General features: G+C 34.2%; 1 long non-coding RNA gene across 4 annotated transcripts in view; it reads right to left on the bottom strand.

Moving 5' to 3' along the window:
* The window catches only part of LOC139076476 (uncharacterized), a 116,455-nt gene that overhangs the window by 50,026 nt on the left and 43,401 nt on the right, over positions 1-23,028 (bottom strand). The window contains exon 3 of one of the 4 annotated variants that reach the window (XR_011528123.1): positions 631-828. The exons of the other annotated variants lie outside the window; for them this stretch is intronic. This is a non-coding gene — a long non-coding RNA (uncharacterized lncRNA). The remainder of the gene's footprint in view (positions 1-630; positions 829-23,028) is intronic. 4 annotated transcript variants of the gene reach the window in all.

The following is a 23,028-nucleotide window of genomic DNA, read 5'->3' as shown; positions in this document are numbered from 1 at the left end:
TATTTTGTAACCAATGGACAGCCAGGGGTGGTTTTAACATAGGGAATTAACAGAATGATTTTTTTTTAAAGATAATCATCATGTTGAAGGGATTAGAGAGAGGCTGTGACAGGAGAATGCTGCAATAATTTGAGGAAAGGATGAGGACAGAATTGGAATAAGACCATGACAGTGAAGATAAGAATAGAAGCCAGACTTGAGAGACGTTTCTAAAGAAAAATGCAAAAAGATTTGGTGAGCAACTAAATTTGAGTCAGTGAGAGAGTGGGCAAAATCCAAGGAATAACCAAAGTTTGCATCTTGGAGGAATATCAAAACGAATGCTGACCCTCCTGACTAAGAAGACGTCAGGCAGAGTGTGTTTTGAAAGTATTAAATTGAATTCAGTTGTGCACATGCTCAATTTAAGGCACTTGCAAGATATGTACGTATGCAAGTTGGTTAAGCATTTGGAAGTGTAGCCGGGATTTCAGGAAGAAAAGTGTGGCTGAGGATAGAGACTTGAGATTCATCTGCCTGAAGAATGTAGTTCAGGTCATAGACACGGATAAAATCCTGTGCCATGTACACCTTAGATGCCTCCTCACATACTCTGATTCCTATCTGTCTCTGGGATCCTTGACTACTTACCATCGTTGCCTTCCAATCCATCACTCCAGTGATCAGTGCTGCATGGTCTCCGATCATCTTCATGCAGGCACTGACCACTTGCCCACACCTTGCACCTTTTCTCTCTTGATACCCCCTTTGCCACTGTGTGTGAGACACAGGAAGGATCTGCTTGGCATTCTTTCATGCAGAAAGTGGAAGTGAAGGGGAATTGATGCACTGTGGGGTAAAACTGTGATCAGTGGTAGACAAGAGCCAGCAGATAAATTATTTTCTTTTCTTCATCAAAATAGACTTCTATTAGTTCGTAGAGACTCTTAGGACATTACCCAATGTAATCCATCAATCAATTACATTTGATAGCAACGATGTTTCCAGCTTAGTTACAAACACTTCATTCTGGTTTTCCTTCCTTCCTTATCTCACTTCTCCTTTACCTCATTCATGCTTCCTTAATATTTGATGTCCTAATAGAATAGCAATACTTAAGACTTTGTCTAAGGCACTGCTCTGTGGGAAAACTGGATTATATCTTCATTGGGAAAGGTGTATCATTTCTGGGACCAAATGGGAGAGAGGAACCACCAAGTAATTTGAACAGGTAAAGTTTAATATAAATAATTATTAATTATAATAAGGGCTTAGAATAATAAAGAATTGACAAGGAAGACATAGGAATTCTAAAAAATGTAGAAATAGCAGGCATGAGGAGGAGTCACTCTCCATGGGGTGAGATAGAGCACCAAAGAGGCAGTTCTGCCAGGTTGGGATCAAGATCTTTTTGGATAGGGTACAGACCTGGTTCATTGAATGGAAGAGAAAGCACTGTGGTTCCACACCAGTGGAACTTTCCAGAAATTTCCTTCTAGGATGCTTGGGAAAGCTGTTCACAGGGAAGTGTCTCATCAGAGGCACCCCCATACAAAAGTACCCAAGAGAGTTGATGGGGGAAGTTGCTGGCTGGTGGGTGCTGCCAGTCACCATGCATCACAGGAATGGACACTGCAGAAAATGTTGATGTGTGGAACTTTGGTACTGCAGAATCTCCATGCACTGCAGAAGCCTATTGCCAGAAAAGAAGCCCACATTGCACACTCTTGGCCCTGGGAAAGCTGAGTGCACTGTAGGAGCTGGACACTGGAGAAGATACCTGTGCTGCAAGAGCTTGCCCAGTAAGCATTGGTGACAGGAAGAAAAACTCTTTCTCTTTGAAGTGTCACTCCAGCACCCTCTATTGATAAAGTTCAACATTATGCCAACTGGTAAAGGAAAAATATTTAAAAGGCTCAAATCCATTTTCATTGAGCAGACAAAAAGGGTAAAAGAATCAAACACCAATCAATCAATACCTGGCACACAAACTAAGAAAACCACCTTGGAAGAGTATTATGAGTAAGACTATAAGACAACAAATAACGTAGCCAGATGGATCTTGACATTTTAAAAGTAGCTTATAGAATGATGAGCCAGTGTGAAACAAATACGGAAAATTCAGCAAACCAAGGGGAGAGGGATGCTTGAAAAGCCAAGTGGATCACAGGTTTGAGGAAAAGGGTATGGTTAACAGTTTAGTCACTCTAGGGAGGTGAAAAAAGGATAAAGAGTGAATGAAGCCCTTTGAATTTGTAAATGTCTAGGTTATTAATGATATCAATGATATCGATTTACTGGTTCAGTAAATGATTTAAGGAAGAAGCCTGAATAAGATAGTATGAAGAGTAATTAGATATTGAAGAAGCAGAGATGTTCAAGAGATTCTGAGACAAATGGAAAATGCAGTTATATGAATGATAAGAGGTAGAAAGTATTTTTGTTATATTATTATTGTTATTTATTAAATGAAAGAGAGAAAAACTTTGACATATTTGTATATGGAGAAGAATGGCACTAAGAGACCAAAGTTGAAGTAGTGGAAGCCTCATATAGAGGCTAAGGCAAAGCCTTGAAAAGAAAGAGGAATCCTTTTCCCTCTGAGAAAACATGGAAAGGGTAATGATTAGCATTACCTTGGAGGGCAGGACCTATGGAAAAAGCTCAGGGCTATAGTTAGAAGACCTAGAATTTGATTTCTTTTTCTTCCTAGTAATGGGCTGTTGACTTAAGCAAGTCACACTCTTACTGTGTCTTAATTTTCTACATGTAAATTTGTGATACGAACTCAATGCTATGTAAGATCCCCTTGAGAGCTAACATTCCATGGCCATGTTAGGCTTTCCATTTTATAGTTGGAAAAGAAGAAGCAGGAGGGATAATTACCTGACCAAGCTTATCTAGAAAGTCAGTAATAAATTTGAGAGAATCACTCAGGACCAGAGCATTGAGACACAGACAAAGTGCATGAAATGTTTTGTACAAAATCAATTTTATATGAACCACCTAAATAAGCAAACTCATGAAATGCTAGAATAGTGCTTCAAATATGTCTGTAATTCAGAAATGTAACATCAGTGGAGTACAGTGCAGCATAATGACAGCCCACTCAGTAAATATGATGTGCATGTGGAATACAAATCAGTTCTCAAATAAAGGCATATTGTAGGATTTATACCAAGGGTAAGAAAGGGGAAAGAGAAACAAAGGGAAGTTATAAGTATCTGAGGCAACTGCAACCAACTCATAGAAATAATAGTATTGGTAGTTTTAGAGTTAATAGTAATGCAGAGGGACCAAGGAATTTCCCCTCTCAGCCTCTGCATATGCTAGATAAAGATCCTCTGATTCTGTGCTTCTCAAACTTTATTGGGCAGACAAGTCACCTACAGATCTACTTAGAACGTAAATTCTGACTTAGTAGACCTAGGCTTGTGGTGGGACCTGAGATTCTGTGGTTCTAACAAGCTCCTAGGTGATGCAGACCACACTGGGTAGAAAGGGTCTGAGAAATGACAATTGGCTGAACTGAAGGGTCAATATGGAATACATGTGAAAACAACTATAAAACAAGGCAAACGATATTGAAAAAAAAGTACTAGGGTGTAGACTAGTCTCAGAGGCTCAAAGGAGATTTCTAATGCATGGTTTATATTTCAGTGTTAGTTTTTAAATTCTTTCAAAAATTCCCCTTTAAAAAGTTTGTCAGCTAATGTTTGCAGCAGTTTCATGAATGTTAGTGACTGTCTAGATGAATAATCCTCATAATTTTCTTTGCAAATCAACTGATATCAGATAAACCTAACTGATTAATTAAAAGCAGATCCTGAGGGACTGTTACAGCCTGGAGAAGACTAAGGAGAAATAACGAAATGCATGTGAGAACCTCAAACAGAAAAATACATAAATGGAAAAATGAAGTCTGTGGACTGAGTAATAACATTATACCAATGGTAATTTTCTAATACCGAAAATTATGCTAAATCTATGTAAATTGTTAGTACTAGAGGATTTGGAGTGAGGGAAATAGTGAGACTCTACAATTTTATGGATTTTCTGTGTCAACTTAGTTCAAATTTAAAGTTTCTTTTCAATAAAACCGGATTCCTGTGCCCTATTCTAGACCTACTAAACCAGATTTCTAGAGGGAAGCAAGGAATGTGCATTGTCAATACATTTCCTGGGCAATTATTTTGCACATTAAGGGTCAAGAACAACTTATAACACAGCTTTTGAAAGGGGTCTTGCTCTAATCCTACCTCTGAGGTATAGAGGGAGACTGCGCAGTTACAGAAGGAATGGCCACTCGAAGTTTGATTCTGCGCACTGCAGAATACGTGCATGGTTTGATTTTGTACTGCGGGATGCGTACAATGCTACCATTTCTCTGCCTCTTACCTCCCCTTCTCTGGTGCCATATTCTAAAGCAGTTTCGTGTATCTTTGAACTAAAGATTTTACCTTGTCAGAATCTATTTGATATTTTGTTAACTTACATGATAGTCTGCCTGCAATTTTATATGAAGGTGCAATCTGCTTTAGAGTGTGATACTGAGACTCTAAAACATACTTCTAAAAGGTTCTGCCATATTGGAAGCCTGTACATTGAAAAGAAATGTTGGATTTTTCGAAGTTGGATCTAAATCAATCATGAGTCTAATGCTTCACACTGCTGATATGTCAGTCATTTGCTAGAATGGTGTGCCATTCATACTGTTAAATGAACATTTTCATTTCCCAGAGGAGTGATCTGCTGTCCATCCTTATAATATGGAACATTGTTCCCAGGCTATTTACATCAGCGCTGCTCCCTTACAATGGGCCTGTTTCATTGGTTTACATAAATTGAAGGATGCTTTTAAAGAAACTAGAAAAGAACGAATCAACGTGCGACTTGTGATTAATCGGAGAGATTGTGTGACAACGAGAAGATGCATCAGAATATAAGAGGGATATTATGGACACCAACTTTAATAATGTATAGTATACATTTAAACAGCCTTATTTGGAAAAGGTCCATATTGACTATATGTATCAAAAGGGTGATTTAGCGGAGTTTTTCCTGTGCATTATGATTATGTGACTAGAAGCAGGAAACAGTATTTGTAGTTTCAATCATCTAATGAGGTCTGTCCTAAAAACGTAGATTTTTTAAAGTATACTTTGTGGAGATATGTTTATATGAATTTTTATGAGATCTAATGGATAGGTTTAGAAGCTAGTCTGTTTTCTTTTCAAATCAAGGATATTGAGTAATTTTTGTGTAAATTATCTTCCTTTTTCTTACAATAAATATTACAAATAGGTAACAAATCTGTAAATAGAAGGAAATGGATTTTCCCCCGTTCATTCTCTATTGCTGCTGAGTGGAAACCAACCTCACAACGAGCAAAAATTACTCTGAGAAATGTTCTGAAATCAAATTTCCCTAAAGAAAAAGAGAAAAATGCTTGCACAGATTCAATCATTTCCATCTACACAGATTAAATATAAAGATACTAAGAAGTTTGCTCTTTATGTATTTTTCTTCTAATTCACCAAGTATTGGTTCACTAAAGGAAACAAAAACTAGTAAGGGTTTGTGTGCATATATAGACACACCCAACGCAAAGACACACGAGTGTACTAGACTGAAAGCTTTAACAAATCCTCATTATTCAGGTAGTTAAAGAGCAAGCTAAATAGCAGCGGCAACATGCTGTAAATCCTCAAGGCTGACAGAGAAGTGGTTATGACAGCTTTCACATTATCTTATTGCAGAATCGAGGCAGTAGTCACAGCTGGCTCATATGTCAAAATGTGTCAGGACTTAAATGGTAAAACAGGAGTGCAACAGCAATTGGCTTTTCAATCAATAATACAATCAATATATTTCACAGATATTTTCCCATATCTAAATTACTCTGCAGAGATGAGGGAGCCCGACTGAGTGTTTATAAATCAATAAAGCACACAACGAAAGGACATCAGCTCCTGTTCTCTTAGTTCAAGGTGCTGTTTGCCTCTTCTTTCCAACTCCCTTCTTATTTAAGAATGTACTTTTGAGGACAAACAGCCCTCTTGCGCACACAAATCAGCTTACTGCTGCCTTTTGTGCACAGGATGTTTTTTAATAATTTTGTGCTTGAGCATTCAAACTAAGTGGAAGGACAGCTTTTCTTAGCTCAGAACGCTTTGACTGTTAGAATTAATAAAGCAGCTCTCAAATTTCAAGTAATATATGCTACATAAACTTCAAATAAATAATATCAAAGTACAGCATCCAGACTTGCGAGTTGAAATAATAGCCCAGGGCATTATTTTTTTCCTCACATGGAACCATATTCTTGCTGAAAATTATATATTGTATTTGTGCAGATATGTCACAAATGAGAAAAATGCTGTACTCTACAAATCTATCCCCTTTTCAGAAAGATATGATGGGCCCCCCCCCCAAAAAATCTAAAATTTAATGCAAAACTCTAATATTGACATATAATTTTATTTCCAGCCTGTATATCAAAATGAGGCAAAGTATGAAGTATAGTTTAACAAAAGCTGCTGTATTCTGAGTTAAAACTGCCGTACTCTATCAATAGCCTCTATAACACAAAGTAATATTATGTTTCACACTGTCAGAGCTTCTTTAAAAACAGAAGGCCATATTGTGTTACAAGTGGAATGCAAATTAAATGCATCAATCCATATACTTTGCCTAAGCTTATGTTGCTGAGGGAATCATTTTCCAAGTAGCTTACACTGAAACACAAACAACGCCGTGAAGACCATGTTGAGGCATCATGATAAGGACATCACTTCTATGTGAATTTGGGCCATGATTCAAAAATGAGGAACCAAAATTGAAGATGCTCCTCCTTAACCAAACCTCATTTTTGTCACTGTTTTTTTTTCTCTCTGTAAGATTGAGATAGAAAGTATCAATTTATAACTAAGAATATTTACTTCTTATTCCAATGACTAAAGTGATTGGTTTGCCTAACAAGTTGGCAATGCCTTGTGAATAGAGATAGAATTTCATTCCTTCTGCCAATATTTTCTTCTGACAAGTAATTATCTCCACACTAGTAATTGGTAAATTAGAATGTAATTTCCTTTGTCAGGTCCCATCCTTTCTTCCAGCCTCATCTCCCACTAACTCTGTCCTTATACCTTATATCTCAGCTAAGGTGGACCTCAATCCATTCCCTGAATATGCCTTGCACTGTCAAGATTTCAAGCCTTTCTTCAACCTGCTGGAAAATTTTCAACTTGTGAACATATTGAACTTGTCATTGTTGCAAGGCTCATTTGAAATCAAACCCTTTTGTGAAGGCTATCTCATTCTCCAAGCAGAATTAGATGTTCTTTTTTCTAAATTTGTACCTCATGTTTCACATGGTTCTATGAGATGCTTAAGTGCTGCCTTCTTTTCTAATTATTTATTAATGCTTGCTTCCTTAAGAACACATTGCAAAACTCTCCAGTGTTTGGGGCTTGCCTTGGTCATTTTTTGATTCCCTGCTTCTGAATAAATATTGAATTGTTTCACTTGTTTTTCCTGAAGGAAGCATGTGTTTAAGGTTTAAAATCATTTATAAAAAACAATACAAATGGGCTTTAAGGTCCTAAAAAAATTTCAATCTCATTCATTTCATTAACATAAATATTCAGGAGTGGCTCCTTTATAACAGGTGCGAGTAAATAGCACCAGACAAAACAGATGGAAATCCTTGCTTCATTTTACTTACATTTTGCAGTAATGAAAAAATTGTGAGTTAAAACCATAATGGACATCATTTTTATATAAAATTTCCAAAGATTTAAGACAAATTTTAAGGCCCATATGCAATATTTTATCACATTTTTCTCATGATTATGTCCAATGTAATATATGGTATATACTTGTACTCAAAAAAATTATTCCTCATTTATCTGAAATTCCAATTTAACTAGATGTACTGTGTTTTATCTGGGAATTCTAACTTAAACGATATTTAATAAATAAAAATTAAAATAAGCTTTATCCATATACTTTTAATGCAGACATTAAAATGCTATTTAAGTGATTGACAAAATGTTAAGTGAAAATAAATATTATAATAGCATGTAGAGCATAATGTTAGTTTTATTTTTTCAAATAAGATATATATATATATATATATATATATATATATATATATATATATAAACATGGGAAAATCCCTAAAAATTTTTGGAAATATGGGGCTATACATGGAAAAAAACAATATACACCCTCTACCCGTTGAGAGTTTATCAACTAATTTAGTTACAACATAAATACAACGTGTTGGTGCGGTCCCACTTCAGGTGCAAGTTGACTCCTCCACTATTTTTCTTCCTTTGCCACAGGCCTCAGAAAATCAGCTTGATTTCTCTCCCTAAGAGCCATTCTCATTTCACTGATGTTTCTTCCTGGAAGACTGGCCATACAACTTTCTCAACAGCCCCATTCTTACTGCCCTAAAAACATTTATATACACTTTTTCTATTTTAAAGCTTTAAACTTCTATTCCAATAGTAAATAGGTAACAACTATATTTTAAAATGGAGGTGATACAAAGCTCAAGACATATTACAAATTATTTATAGTCGTGGTTTACAGACCACCATTGCATATTTTAAACTGGAAGTCCTTGGTGTTTATTCCTGATGGTGTGCCTTAACTGGCCTTTCAAACACTTTGACATCATATTTAAGGACAGTCCTTGTTCTCTTTACCTTTCTTTGTAAAGACCTCACAAGCCAGGCTAAAGGAGTGTTCTTTTTGCTACAAAAGTAAAGTTCATCTTTTTTTTTAGGAAGATTAGCCCTTAGCTGACGTTTGCCACCAGTCCTCCTCTTTTTGCTGAGGAAGATTGGCCCTGAGCTAACATTTGTGCCCATCTTCCTCTACTTTATATGTGGGACACCTGCCCCAGCATGGCTTGATAAGCACTGCCCAGGTCCATGCTGGGATCCCAGGCAGCAAACCCAGGCCACCAAAGCAGAACATGTGAACTCAACCAGTAGACCACCAGGCCGTCCCCAAGTGTAGCATTCATCTTTACAGAGATCTAGGATGGATTAATTTAGGGCTTGGTGTAGCACAGAAAGCTTTAAAACAAACTTCTGAATGTTATTATTTTTATTTCTTGAATCTTTCATTATAGGCAGTAAATGTGTTTCTGAAGATTTATTTATAAAATAAAACATAGTAAACAACTTACATATGAATTCACTTTACAATAAAATTGGAAATTACTTCTCGCAGACAATTCAATGGCCTTATGATGTTCTCAAGTTTGACTAATCACTGAATAAGAACAGCAACAGCTAACCTTAACTGAGCACTTACTATGTACCAAGCTCTTTCTATATTTAATCTAAAATCACATATAACCTCAGTTCAGATGATCAACTCTACTGATAGGATCTAGTTATATACTTTGGCATTCTGCTAAACATACATGTGCAAAACTGGAGCCAGAAAACAGCATTGAGAATTTATATACAGGAATGAGTGCTCTGAATATGCCATAGGGTCTTCAGCCAAAATATAAGATGGAAACATATTCAGGCAGAGTATAAACTTGACAGTACACAGTAGTCTTTGCTGTCATTCAAGAGAGAAAATACTGGAGAAAATTCTCCATTAGGCATTTGGAATTGCATGCAGAAATAATGTTAATAAAATTATCCATATCCTTACTTTTCATGAAATTACCCCCAAATTTTCAAACAATCAGCCTCTGAATCCCTCCCTCTCCCCTCATTGTTTGCATACTTGCTGTGGTAATAAATATCCTTCAAGATGATGAGGTAAACCTAGGATGGATATTAAATTAACCCAGGATGGAAGCTCATGCCCTCAGACCAGCTGTGGAGCGACTTCAGCATGGACAAGCTTTGAATTAATCTTGAGGAAGCGAGGAAGAGTAGCAAGTCTTGGACTGCTCTTGAAGACGTCGACAAATGAGAAGATTCATATCAAGTTTTACAAACATTCTGAGGGCTCAATTTGCTATATCATTATCAGAGAATTCAATACAAAGTGAAACAGTTCAGAGGGCTCAAAAATATTAACTGATAATGATAAAGAAGAAAGGTGATTGACTAAGGGTAGATTCAATTTGATTCAAAGGCAAGAAATACATGAAAGTTATAAGTAGCAACAAAGGAGAATTGTTTTGTTGACAGTCATGCAAATAAGCATTGACCCGTATGCTCAGCGCCTAAAATAAATTTAGTGTACTTTGTTCACATTTCCTGTCAGCTTGGGTTTTATAACAAGTTACATTTTGTTGGAACTCTGAGAATACTTGTTGAAGGAAGGAGCTTGTCTTTTTTTAACCTGCTGATTACTAGAACACTAAAAGAGTATGGTTGAATGGAAGGCTGAAGCAATGGCATTTGTAATTTAATTTGGGTCAATGAACATTTGAGGACCAAATATAACTTTCATGGTCTAATAATTCTTGAAAACTTTGAAAAGCTGGTTTAACATTCTTCTTGTATACACTTGGAAGCATAAATCATTTTAAATATCTTAATTATGTAATATGTCAAATTCATCTAAAGATACAGAGGCACCTATGTGTCCACCATACTGATTAACATTCTGTGATATTTGTTTCAGAATTTAGGTTTTTAAGAAATAAATATTAGAGATGCCTTTGAAGTGATCCTTTCTATTTTATTCCACATCCTCCATGCCCAAGAGAAAACAGATATCCCAAATTAGTTGTTCACTCTTCTCTTTAATATGCTAAACTATTACTGTAAAACTACATATCCCTATTACACATTTTTTTTTGTATTTTTAATTTCTATAATTGTACTATATCACCTGTAACTTGATTTTATCACTTAATAAAATATATTGGAATCATTGTATTGACTTTTACAGAACTAGTGTGTTATATTTGCTGCTTAATATTCCAATAATTGCACAATTTATTCATCCATTCTATCATTGAATTACATTTTAAATTGTTTAGTTGTTTTGTTAAGAAATGCTATAATCAACTCTCTTACACAGGTCTCCTTGTACATATGTGTATGTTCTCTAGAATACATAGCTCACAATGGAATTGCTAGATTTATGTGCATTTTCAACTTTGCTAGAAATTGCTAAAATATGTTATGAAATCTTAAATATATTGTTTGCAAAATCAATTTTTCTATATGTTCTAAAAAATTTCTTTTTTTATTTTTAAACTTTTTCTGTGTGTTTTATGTCTTTATCAGGAAGTTATATTTACATGATTATATATACATGATTTCTTATAGGAATATTATTTAACATATTTTTTCTATAAATGAAGTACTAATTGTTACATTCCAATTTACTGAATAGTACATTTCTTTATAGAGTTGTATTCCCACTTTGGCATGTAACAACCACACATGGATATATACATACGTATATATAGAAAACATATGCATGTAGAAAACATATATATGTACATATATAACAATTCTATGTGTGTGTGTATATATAGATAGATAGATATTCCAAGATTATCTATTATTTGCCTCTCTTTGTATCAATACTTTTTCTTTAAATTACTGTCGTTTTATAACTTGTCTGGATAGTTAGTAGATGGAATCCTATTACCACAATTAGCGCTTTCTCTCTTTCTCTTCCTCCTTCCCTTCCTCCTCCTTCACATTCTTTTTCTTTTTTCTTCTTCCTCTTATTTCCTCCTCCTTTTTTTCTCCCCTGCTTCTCCCTTTCCTCGCCTCTCTTCCTTCTCCTTCTTTGCCACCTCCCCCTTATCTCTTTTTCCTCAAAATCATTGTGGCCATTATTTGTGCTTTGTTAATCATATGAAATCAGCTTAAGTTTATCATATCTTGTTGAGATTTGTTGACGTTAAGTTGGCAAGAATTTAATTCTTTAAATAATTAATCTTCCTATGTAAGAACATAAAATGTCTCTGCACTTATATGTGTATTTTCATGTTTTTAACGTCATACATTTTTTTCCTCTGTAGTATTGCATATCTATTATTGTGTTTATCCCAAAATAATTTCTAAATGTTAGTACTTTTTATTTTTGGCTATTGAAATTCAGGGGCTTTTTTTACATATTTAAATTTGTTTTTATAGGAATATAGGAATGTTATTATTTTTATATATTGAGCTTTTCCAGATTTTTAAAAAATTTTTACTAGTTTCAGTAGATTGTCTAGTGGTGTTTTGTATAGTTTCTCTAAATATAATGTGGGTAACAAACAATTAAAATTTATTACCTCCATAATAATCCTTATATGAAATTTGTCTTGCTTTATTGTATTGCCTTGGACTCCAAATGCAATATTGACTAAAAATGATGATAATAGACATCTATCCTGATTTTAGAGATCACAAGCATAAACTTTCACCATTAATAATGTTATTTGTTGTATAGTGGTAGGCACCATCTTTCACTACCTAGAAATGTTGCTTTGATTAACAGTTTTATATCTATATAATCATACATGAGTTTTACTTTTTGGTATTTATTGAGATAATACTGATTTTCCTTTAATCATTAGTTTTATAAAAATTGATAAAATTATATTTTTTTACTGAATATAATTTCATTTTAAAAGACAAACCATTTTTGCATTTGTCAATTTTAAAAATTACACATTTATGGGCCAGCCCAGTGGCGTAGTAAAGTTCCCATGCTCCACTTTGGCAGCCCAGCTTTCGCAGGTTCGGATCCCAGGCACGGACATCGCACCACTCATCAAGCTGCTCTGTGGTGGCATCTCACATAAAATAGAAGAAGACTGGCAGATATTAGCCCAGTGACAATCTTCCTCTAGCAAACAGAGGAAGATTGGCAACAGATGTTAGCTCAGGACCAATCTATCTCACCAGAAAAAAAAAAAAAAATACATTTTTAGATTCATTGAATTAGTATTTTATTTACATATTTGTATCTATATTTTGTCCTATTATTTTTATTTTTCACACTTTCCCTCTTTAATTTTAGTATCAATGTCATACTAATCTGTTAACATTATTTGCATTAGTGAGTTTTCTTCTTTATTCTCTCTAAATTTCTCTATGAAATAAGGGTTATCTGTATTCTATTTTCTTAAAAATCATCCATAAATTCATCTGGGTCTGATACTTTTATATGGGTAGAATTTTATCTACTGATTCAATTTCTCCAATAGCTACAGGCTTGACTCTTCAGTTATTCTCTCTTTACCAGAGTCAGTTGTTATGCTTCACGTATTTCAAGACAAAAGCTCATTTCTTCTAAGATTACAAATGTATGAGTATAAATGATTCATAATGTTCCAAATGAGGTATCTAACCCCGCTATTACATGTAATGTTATCCACTGTGGCAGAGACTGCCTGATGCTTACTGATCCCTCTTGCCAGCTTTCCTTCAGGTAGTTTGAGTACATGCAATATCTTTTGGCCAATGGAGGTGGGGAACATGATAGCCACAACTTCCAGATCCAGCTCTAAAATATCCCACCATCATTATGATCATTCTCTTTGTTTTCAACCAAAGAAAATGGATGTAGTGAAGGACGCTAAGGAAGCCCTGAAGGAAGGCAGGGCCAAAAGATGGAAGTTTCACTTCAATATATATAGATGTGAATTTATTTTTATATATCCCATATGGAATTTACTCTGTTTCATGAATCTGAAAGTTCATGCCTTTGGTTAATTTTTGTGAAAGATGCAAAGATCCTGAATTTCAAGTTACCACTTGGAGAAGAGCTATCCATGATAGCCACATCAGCTGCATTAGACAGCCAAGAGGGTGAGATAGAATACCACTACTTCCTATTTTGTTTAAGCCACTGAAATTGTCAGTTTAAAAAAATAAATAAATAACTGTGTATAGAGTTAGAATTAAATGTCCTGACTGATATACTATTTTTAAGAATATTCCTCATATTGTTTTATTGTTTATTTTGTGACCAATCTTGTAAAAGATTTTCCATTTTTTTCCAGACAGCCAGCTTTTGGTTTGATGCTCTTCTCTATTATTTCTTTCTTACTACTAAATTAATATCCTTTGCCCCACACTCTTTGGGATTACTCTATTGTGTATTTTCTAACTTCTTGAGCCAATCACTCTCCTGATTTTTCTTTATTCTTTTCCAAAACATGAACTTGATACAATAAATTTTCCTCTAAGTACTGCTTTAGATGAACCTTACAAGATTTATTTTACTTGAAATAGTCTCAATATCATTCTCTTTAAAATATTTGATGACTACCATTTTCATTTCTTAAGCCATGATTTATTTAGAACGCTTAAAATTTCCAATAAATTGAATTTAAAAAATTACTCTTTTTATTGATTTATAACTTTACGTCATTGTAATGACACATAAACTTATTCTTTGGTATTTGTTGATATAAACTTTCTGGAGCTACTATATGGCCTTTTATTTTTTGTAAATATTCCATATGTGCTTAAAAAGAATGTGAATTTTCTTATTACTACTAGATATAAAGACCATAATTTCTAATATGTCAGTGTTGTGAATTGTTATCCAGACTGTCAAAAACTGATTTTTACTTGATTAATCTATCAAGTATTGAGAAAGGTATATGAAATTTTTTCACTAGATGTCTAGAGTTTTAATTTCTCCTTAAAGTCTCTTGCTTTACATATTTTAATTTCATATTATTAGGTCCATATAAATCTTAATTCTTTTGATTTCTCATGAATTAGAAACCATTATATAATTATATAGTGACTTCTTTTATTACCACAGTAATGTATTTGTCTAAAGTCTATTATGTCTCAAGTTAAATAAGCTAAAGTAGCTGCCCATTGATAAATATTTACTCAATATCTATCTCCCAAGCTTTTACTTTCAATCTTTTGTGTTCTTATGTTTGGTCTTATCTTTAGAAAATATTTTATTATTGAATATAATTTTGGAGATCCAATCTGATAATATCTAGCTATAATTGTTGATTTTTAGTAGTTTATACTTATTAGGATTACCAATATATTTGTATTTATTTCTAGAGTCCTATTTTTGCTTTTTACATGTCCTATTTTTTCCTGTACCACTTTTTTCTTTTTCTAGCCTTATTTGGATTATTTAGGTTTTTAAATTTATTTTTCTCCTCTGCTGGTTTAGAAGTTATATTTCTATTTTTTCATTGCCTCTCTTTAAATTTTTAAACATGCATGCTTTACTTAAATTCCAAAGTTAATCAAATCTCTTCTTTTCCTTCTGTAGAACTTGAAGTATTTATAAAGAGATTAAAGGTGAGACAGGAATTTGTGGGCAAGGACAGTTTCTTGGTGTACAACAAAAGATCCAACTATGCCTCTCAGACTAGAAAAGATATTCCTGGGCTTGAGAGATGGGAGAAAGTCAAATCTACTGTTCCTGTAGCTTCAGGTATCTGGTGCCTGTTACAGAACCACTGGGAATGTAATAGTTGCCTACCTTACCCTCTCACCCCCACTGGAATGGGTGTATGATCTCCAGGCAGACAGAATCATAGACAGGCTCATAAATGATGCTCATCTCCCACATGGACATGAAGTCAGCAGAGACTCATCAGAACTGAAGTGGAAGGTGAGGACAGAAGAAAAAGGAGTCCTGTGGTAGTTTAGTTGGACCTATAACTCACATCTCCCTCTCGTGAATTGGCAACACGAAAGACCGCAGAATGGGGAAACAGAAGGACTTCCAGAGTTATGGAATGAAGTTTCCTTTAAAGCAGGAGAAATAGGAATTTGCATTAAAAAGTGAAATAACCACAATAAAAATCTGAATTTATGAATTAAAACTACTATTCATAACAATGAATTATTTTTCCCTAAGAAAAAAGAGTGTATTATGAAAAGGAAGATGGTGACTGACTTTTTACAAAATTAAACATTTGTTTAATTAAATGCAAATACATTTAATAAAATGTTTTTTCCCATGAAAATAAAAGGAAAGACCTTAGAGTTCATGTTACTTAATATTCTTGCTTTGCAGGGGGGATGCTGATTCTCAGGGTGCTGGGTGACTTGCTCATGTTTAACTAGTAGGCAGAGGATGAGATTGGAAAACAGTGTCTGGACTCCAACTTTAGTGTTCTTCCTCCAGGCTTCTGTAACTGATAATGGAGGGGGAAGGGACATTGAAATAATCAAAATGATAACAATTCCCAGTGGTGGAAAGGTACATAAAGGACAAAGTACTCCCAGAATGTCCTTGAAGTGAATTACTTGCTAAATCCAACAACCCGACTAGTGAGAACCATTAAGACTTCAAAAACAATACTGTATTGAATTGTCTAACAGCTGCTGTAAGTAAACATGTAACAATATTTGTCCTTTTATTTTCTAAATGCTGTAGGCATATAAAGAAAAATTCCACATAGTTGTTCATAATAAACGACTGTCCTGCACCAAAAGTTTTTGTTCATTTCAAAAAGTATTTACTCCAAAAGTTTTTGTTCATTTCAAAAAGTATTTACTGTGTTCTGTGTGAATACTAGGATACTTTACTATTTAGATGGCAAATAACTAGGTTTTATGCCACTGTATAAGAGACTGAATGAAACTATTATTTTCCTCTTAGTAATTCCATTTCAAAATTCTCAAGTCCAAACATCACTTGATACCAAATAAAGTTAGAAAATATAATATTATGAGAGCTAGAAAATCATACAATAGACATAAGCAGTGCTTTAAAAGAAAAATACCATTCCGCTTAGACCATACTGTAAGATGGAGGAGTAAATTAAAGGACCAGGGAGCAGATCTGTGTAGCTAATGTATACATTTCAGTTGTATTAATCAAACCATTTTATAGCATTTATTGAAATATTAAAATCAGAAATAGATGAAAATTGCTCCAAAAGGACATATATATATATAAAATAATCTGGTCTTCATAAAATATATATGAAAGAAAAGTTTCCCAAAATTTAATCCAGAATTGAGTCATGAAACTTATAATATTAAATCTAGCATTAAATCGTTCATGGTGACATTATCAGAAGTCTATATTTCTATGGCCTAAAAGACATATATGTTTTAAATTTGTGGGACCCTATTTTGAAAACTTATGTTCAATGCGATAGCCCGAAGACCCTATAAGATGCTTAAATATATATATATCAATATACTCTGCTTACTTGGGAATGAAATTGGCCCAATACACTTTACGGTGATTTTTAATACAATGAAATAAGGCATAAATGATGCTTGAGTTAATTAGAAAATTTTGTGAATTTGAATACCCCTTTAGAGACAATCTCAAATGAACTTTATTTCATTATATAGTATTTATGTGTCAGAAAATTTTTGTTCTAATAATTAAGGTTTTTATTATTAGGAAAACTGGATACCTGAGAGATGGCTAGGATATTTAGTGAAATGTTGTGTTAGGAAATGATTAATTTAATTAGACTTTTATTCTTTTCCCCCAAGTTTTTGCAAGTGTATAGATTACCTTTTATATTTTCAAGATAGTTCATGACCTAAAACTTGTCAAACTAAGTGAGTTCTAATTTTGACCTTACCATTGATTGGGTTCATCATTGCTCTTCTGATAAATCATTAACTCCATTTAGTAAAACAGCAAACCCTCCGTCTTTCATGTGCTGAGTGAATGTACTACTTTTTAAAAGAATACTTCGGGTAACACTCACTACAAACAATTGCCCTTTCGCTCATCCAGTCATTGTCTGACTGTTTTCTCATAAAAAGGAAGGGTTGGGATTTTATATAGTTCCCTCTTTTGTCTTCCAGCTTTCCTCTTAGAGCTAAAAGAGAACATTTTGACTTTAGACTACTTAATTATTCAATGGAAATCAAACATATAGTCTCTCATCTAGATTATTTTTAAACTGCAGACAAGCCGATTACCTCAGTAGGGCTTAGTGAAATACATAATTTTTCTGTTTGTTTATTTAACGAGACTTTAATTAGTTAAGCTAGATTCATAACTTCTCAATTCATTTCTAAGATGCTCAATACAACCTCAAGGAAACATCCCAGAAGGAACCATTTCATTCACATCAGTAAAGGTTCTTTCCGCTCCCCAAACTATTTCTCTTTTTAAACTCAAGACTGGATTAATGTTACTGATTGATTTATATATTTTTAAAAATATTTTGCAATCATTATTGTTACCAGTTTTCTATAATTTGAGGTGATACATTTAATTTAGAAAATGCTGAATACAAATACATAATAGAGTTACTTTCTAAAATGTAAAGCATGTTATTAATATGGTAATAGTTAAAACAATTTGCTTCTTTCTTTTTCTCTAGGTCACTTGCAACAATATAGACTGTTCTGAGATTCACAGGGTTAGATATCCTTGTGATAAAAAGAGTGTTAAAATTTTGACTTTGACCATGAAATTTGTTCCACTCTTCTAAAGAAACATCGCTAACCTGTAAAGGGATTTTAACAACATGTCTTTCAAAGTCAAACAAAGCAATTCTTATACAGAGAAGGACGCATTGACTGGTAATGAGGTGTGAGAAGTTTCAAATAGCTTGGTGTGGGACCAAGGTTAATATAATTATGGACCACAAACCCCAAGAAATCATTCACTCTCTTACGTCTGAACTACCAGCCTGCAATAAAAGGTGGTCTTTCAGTCTTCAGTGCACTGATTTAAAATGATCTATTGATCCGGACCAAAGAAAGATGAATATACTGAGGAACTGAGGCCGCCTCCAAGTGATAATGAGCAGAACCGAAGGAATGTAGCTGTGGGATAGGGAATCTTCTTTCTACAAAAGGCTATGGCAAAAGCTGGGACTTTAAAGAACAATGACGAAGATTGGAAGAAGAATGTCATTCTTGTGGTCCCTGAGAAAATGCATTAAAAGGATGTCAGGAACTACAGAGAAGAATCATACAAGTGAATAAAAGATGAGTTCTTTGCAGTTGTGGAATGAAGTAGGAGCCAATGAGAATTACACAACTTTGGGAACTGTGGAAGCTTTACTTGCTTCTAAAGATTTTTTTTTAAACCTAGTGCAAATGAAAAATGTGGCAAGAAAAACCACCCGTCAAATCTTTCAATCATCAGCATTTTCCTGTGTGTTCTGATAAAGAAGCAATAATATTGAGATATGTATATTTCTGGTCTGTATATGCCTTCTCATTTTTGGTTACTCATGGACGCACATATGAATACACATGCTTTGTAGATAATTCCTTTCTAATGATTATAAATTGGAAAGTAGTAAAGATATAGATTTTTTTGTATTACAAACAAGCTAGCTTTAAAAATAGATGTCTAGGTTTCAGAAATCCTTTTTCTTTGAGGCAGAAAATACATTGATAGTACAATTTTAAATAGTTGTATCTGCATTATACCTTCTCTGTTGTTTCAGTTACTTGTGTGTTTGGGTTTAATGAATTTAAATGTGTCGCTATCATGTTCTTCAGAGAGAATTTCCTTATGTTATAGAGGAGGAATTATTTTAACTCATTCTCCTCCTTCCAGCATGAAAAACAAAAAACATGCAATAATATTTGTTCTACTTAAACATCAGTGTAGATACCATAGAAATATTTAGGTCAGGATTGATCACATTTATGAGCATATTTAAATACTTTAATAGTTAATAATTAAAATGAAATATTTCCAGTTTCTCTCTTATTCATGCCTTGTCCAGACATGCCTTACCACTCCACAAAGCTTTCCTTCACTGTGTGGTCCAGTTTTCCCCACTTCTCCACTTAGTCCCATTTACGATATTTCACAAGGAAGTGAACTGAGATGTGTGTGACTCAGTCGTGTTCTCAAGAAAACACCAAGCAAATAGGCTTTCGGCTTGGACTCCAAAGATCTAAATGGAAGAGTGGAAAGGAGTGATCATAATTTTGAAGAAGTATGTGTGATGTGGTGGAAGGTATGTGGCCCTAGACTCTGGAAAACTTGAGTGTAAATCCTGGATTTGCCAAATATTTAGCTAGAGTTTTGACTTCTCCAAGTCTCTTTTGTGCAAAATGGGGATGACAAGATCTACCTAAAGGTGTTATTGTGGTCTTTCATTGTCTACAATTTTCTACTGTCTATCTTTAAATTTCATATTTGTCAAATTTATGTTATATATGTATATTGTATAACATATATTATTGCATATGTATATTTTATATGTATATGTATATATATACACACACATCAAAGGCATACAGAAAAAACAGCAGTCTTATGTTCCACACCTCTCCATCTCCAATTCTCTGAGCAGATCACATTGCAACATTTCTACTTGTTTCAGATATTAAGCTCCATAGTTCCAAATACTGAATTTACAAATCTATTTTATAGTTTTTTCAATTTAAAATTATCTGATTTCTGACGTGGAAGATGAAGATTTCACTCTCTTATCTTCCACCACCTACTCACATACTTCCCTTCTACTCATATCTGTACTGTATAGTTTTATCATAAAATTTAGATAAATCAACATTCAGTGCTCTTCATGATTTCATAGTATTGTTTGCAGTTGAGTCACAGAATATGCAACCAATAAATTAACTTTCGTACACCAACTTTTTGTTTTCTGGAGTTTAGAAGTGCCTAATTTTATAATTTGATGGTGTTTTAGGACATTAATAATTCATCCCTACATTGTACAAAAGAACTGAAGTCATATTTGTATGGTAAATCACATAAGGTATTGATTATTTCCTTGTGTGTCTGTATGTCCGTATATGATGATTTTCTTCGCATCTGCTGCTCTCCAAGTGTGCTGACAAGAGCTGCTCAGCTGTCTACCCCGGCATCTTTCATTAAGAAATCCCCTTGCCTCTCTCTTGATTGGATCCTCTGTTTCTTCTTACTTTATTTACCTATTGTTTTAGAGAAATACGTCTTCAAGAATATTCTCGAAAAAGGTGTACTGAAACTTTGAGATCTTGTTTTGAGATCTTGCTGGTTTGAAAATAATTTTTAACCTCATATTTGAAACATAGTTTTTCTATTATTAGTGGTAATTCTCTCTAGATATTTCAAAGGCATTTTTCATTGTCTTTTAGCTGCCAGGTTGCCATTAATGAGTTTAATGCAATATGGTTACTGAGAAATTGTAATTTATTTTTGTTTTTATTCCACTCACCCCCACTTCTCAATCATAGATGCTTTTTGATTCTTCTTTTTTTTTGTTGCCACTGCTATAATATTTCTTAATGCTATGCCTTAATAAGGATATTTTTTCCCTTATTTTGTCTGTTACTCAGTGAGTCCTTTCAATTTAGAAATCTTGTGCTTTAGAAAAATTTTTTTTGCATTGTTTCCTTGACAGCTGTTCCTCCAGCCAATTTTTCACTGTCTTGAGTCTTCCTTTTAGTCCGGTCTTGGAAATCATGCATTGATCTTTTGATTTCCCTATCTTTTTTCTTTTTTTTACAATATCTTTTATCATTTTATGGAAACTCCCACAAATTTTCTTTTAAAATGTCCATTGACGTTTTCAAAGCACTGCTATGATGATATTCTCTAATTACCAAGAGTCTCTCTTTGAACACGTGGCATCCTTTATTTTCTTTTTATAGCAACCTCCTCTTGTTTATACTTACTAAAGCTCTTATGTTTCTCAAGACTTTATAGTTGGTAAAGATGGTTTTTTTTCTTGCATTATGTTTTTTCTTAGTTCATTTCTTACTTATTTTGGTCTCCATCTTTCATCTTAGAGGTTTTCTTCAAATGTCTGATGAGCCTTGGCTGACAATTCACAATCGAGAGTATAGAACTAAACAGGTGACCGCTAGACCAAGCATGTGTGAGACATGTGGAGTGGGGGCCTTCATCTTAGGAGAGAGATAGAGCATTTCACTGGAGGATCCCTCCTGACATATCTGTCAGTCTTTTCTCCTAGACTTGGCAGCTTCACTAAATGGAATCTTTAGACTCCTGCCTACCTGCATGGTACAATATATCTAGCTTCCAGCATCCAGCTTTCTAGGCATTAACTGGGAAAAGGGAGCAGGATCTCACTATTTGATGTGTATAATTTCCCTTATTTCCTTTGCTTTCAGTATGAAACCTCACTCTTGTGTTTAACCCTGCCCGATTTCCCAATAACACAACTTCTCTGGTTTAATTTCCCCAGGAGAAATTTTTCCAGGTAGTCATCTTGTTATTCTAGGTAAGGGAGGACACCTCATAGAGGTTCCTTCACAGATTAGTGAGCTGCCCTCCTATGTTTGATTCAATACTTAATCTCTACCTTCCACAGATACCTGCCGTCTGCAATACCTGGGCCTTCCACCTGTCTGCGGTGTGAATCATGTTGCATCTTGCTGCTCATGTGCCAACTAGCTTTCTTTCTTTCTTTCTTTTTTTAATGATTAGCTGTTTTTTTTTTTTCTAGATTGGCACCTGAGCTAACAACTGTTACCAATCTTTTTGTTTTTTTTCTGTTTTATCTCCCCAAATCTCCCCCATACATAGTTGTATATCTTAGTTGCATATCTTTCTAATTGTGGCATGTGGGACGCCGCCTCAATGTGGCCTGACAAGCAGTGCCATGTCTGTGCCCAGGATCCGAACCAGCGAAACCCTGCGCCGCCGTAGCAGAGCGTGCGAACTTAACCACTCTGCCATGGGGCTGGCCCCCCAGCTTTTTTATCTTTGTTAGATTCAGTTGCCATTCATCCATTCACTCTCCCACTCTGAATATTCTAGAAGGTTAACATCTCTTAACTATTTGCATCTCCTATTCCATTCTTTTCTAGTTTGTACATTTGTACTTTCCTAATGATCATTTTACTGCCATTTTAGTGGGAATTTCTATGGTAATTAAGATAATTATTTATTCAATCTATAATAACCACAAAAATGCCAGTGATTTTTATACTTTATTTTTTCCTTTAAAAAAGGATGATTTATTTAAAAAATAATCTAAAATGAATTGTCAAAATAAATAAATAAAGAATGAAACTTCTCCAGTTGAAATAGAAGCAAGGGAGATAAAACCCCACCAACTGAATTTTACCTTTCTCATCAGCCCTCGAGAAAACACCAACAGAAGCCTAGGACTCCAGAACAGTATTTGGACTCCATTCAAATATGACCATACGAAATTGGTTAGGGTTCTGGTCCAGACTACAAAAACCA

The sequence above is a fragment of the Equus przewalskii genome, chromosome 16, assembly GCF_037783145.1.
Source record: "Equus przewalskii isolate Varuska chromosome 16, EquPr2, whole genome shotgun sequence".
In the NCBI taxonomy this organism is placed as follows: Eukaryota; Metazoa; Chordata; class Mammalia; order Perissodactyla; family Equidae; genus Equus; species Equus przewalskii.
Note: the sequence above shows the minus strand (reverse complement) of the source record. Positions and strands in the feature narration are given on the sequence as shown.